Source organism: Octopus sinensis, linkage group LG17 (assembly GCF_006345805.1).
Source record: "Octopus sinensis linkage group LG17, ASM634580v1, whole genome shotgun sequence".
In the NCBI taxonomy this organism is placed as follows: Eukaryota; Metazoa; Mollusca; class Cephalopoda; order Octopoda; family Octopodidae; genus Octopus; species Octopus sinensis.
In genome coordinates this window covers 9,887,948-9,890,447 of record NC_043013.1, presented here as the reverse complement: position 1 = coordinate 9,890,447, position 2,500 = coordinate 9,887,948, and positions in this window count along the sequence as shown.

Below are 2,500 nucleotides of genomic sequence, written 5' to 3'. Positions count from 1 at the left end.
ATTCAACATATTCCTCTCTCAAATTCACACACTTATGCCACCAATCCTCCAGTTTTTCCAAGTCCAGTAACAGAACTCGGTAGGTTGGTCCGGCAATCAGGCCTTTCACGATACTATCAAAGTCAGGAAATTTTCAGCACCCACTTGTATTAAAATGACTTTATCTAACGTAGCCTTTGTTTAAGATGATAGGATGATATACGAAGGAGATATAACTGCTACTTCTAGAAGATCAATCGACCAGGTAGAGCATTCTTCATTGGCTCCTGGTAGTAATATTAGTGGCGAGAGTAGTCTGTAAAGTTAGTGGACTTCTAAGTACATACCTATGTATACGTGTATGTATATACATATCTACATATGTGTACGTGTGTGTAATTTTTTTTTACATTGTTATATGGAAAATTAATTAAAGTCTCCTCTTCGGCAATTGTTTTCATTTTCCAATGCTTTCGTAATAACAATATTATTAGACGCAAGAAGATTTGCACATTTTCGGTTTAGAGATAATTATCGTTCTGTAATATAACAGAATGATTTAGCGTGAGTGATAGGAAATTGCTCAGAGCTGCGATTCAATACAAGTTGCATCGTTTAAACCAAGTTAGGATCATAAATCTATAATTTCCTAGGTAGTAAAACTGCAATTACCGACGTATTCCCAATCAGTAATTATGTTTTAAGTGCGTTCAGTATATAGAGGCAACCCAAAGTGGAGGAGAAAGAGAAAGTAGGAGGAAATTACGATGGCGCGGGACGTGTGTGTGTGTGTGTGCGTGTGTGTGTGTGCGTGTTGATGTATGTACGGTGCGTATATATATATATATATATATACGTATGTATGCATGTGTGTGTTGATGTATGTACGGCGCGTATGTGTGTGTGTATATATATATGTATATAAATGTGCATATATATACGAAAGTCTTTTTGTGCGTGTGTGTGTGTGTATCAATGTAAGTATGCGTACATGTGTATGAGAATGTGAGTTTCTATGTATGTGCAGGTGAATGTGTTGCGGAATTATTTAGTTTTTTTAAAATAGTTTTTGCGTTTGGTGTTACCTGGTTGATTTACTGAAGAAAATATTTTTGCTAAAATTGCACACACACACACACACACACACACACACACACACAAGCATGCATGCGTACATATACATGCACTATTATATGTATGTGTGTGTGTGTGTGTGTATATGCAAAGTATACGCATGCATACACGTGTGTGTATGGGTATGAAACATTTCAAAGGTTTGTGAATATGGATGTATGAAGAGAGAATAGAGATGACAGAAAGCTGTTGCTTGTGCGTGTGCGTTTGTATGTGTGTGCATGTGTGTGTGCGTATGTGTGTGTGTGAGCGAAAGAGAGAGAGAGAGAGAGAGAGAGAGAGAGAGAGAGAGAGCGAAATAGAGAAGTAAAGTGAAAGTAAGTATATGTTAAATGAAGGATTGCCGCATAAAAACAACATAAAAATATTAGTTATATACTTCATAAATATCATAACTGCAAATCGATCTTTGGACCATTAAATTTTCTCACGGATAGAGCACCTGCAGCATATACTCTGATATACAACCAATATAGTCTTTTATATAGATCAAATTTTACCGGATACCCACCCGTAATCATTTATTTTCTAACTCGTATACCATTATATGACTGGTATACATTTTATCGATTTCGCAACAAGTAATAAACAAAATCTCTCTCTCTCTCTCTCTCTCTCTCTCTCTCTCTCTCTCTCTCTCTCTCTCTCTAAATTGAACAAACAAGTGTTAGTAAAATCTGTCCCATTTTATCTCTGATGGAGCGAACCAGGGTTCATATCTACATCTGTATTTGATTCATAACCAAGTCTTTCCAGATGTAGCTGAGCTAAAAATAATGAAAAACTATAATGTCCATTTTTTTTCTTTAAAGATAGTAAACTGAATCGCTCTCTAATTTTGGACAAGCAACTGTTCGTTAAATTTGTTCTGAGCAAACCACGGTTCATATCTATAAACTATTCGATTCGTAATCCCGTTTATCAGTATGCTGGTGAACTTAAACTGTTATTCTTACTTCTTGTTTTAGAGACGGTTAGTTATCATTTGAAAGATGTTTTGCTGTTATCTCTAGCAGTTTTAGTAACCATGTACTGGTTCCATAATAGGTTTTAAACTTTAACCGTTAGCTCACGATGTGAAATACTCTTTTTTTCTACTCTAGGCACAGGGCCCGAAATTTTGGGGGTGGGAGGGCAGTCAATTAGACCGATCCCAGTACGCAACTGGTTCTTAATTTATCTACCCCGAAAGGATGAAAGGCAAAGTCGACCACAGCAGAATTTGAACTCAGAACGTAAAGATAAACGAAATACCGCTAAGCATTTCACTCGGTGTACTAAAGTTTCTTACTTTTTTATTGCCCCACAAGAGGCTAAACATAGAGGGAACAAACAAGGACAGACAAAGGGATTAAGTCGATTATATCGACCCCAGTGCGTAACTGGT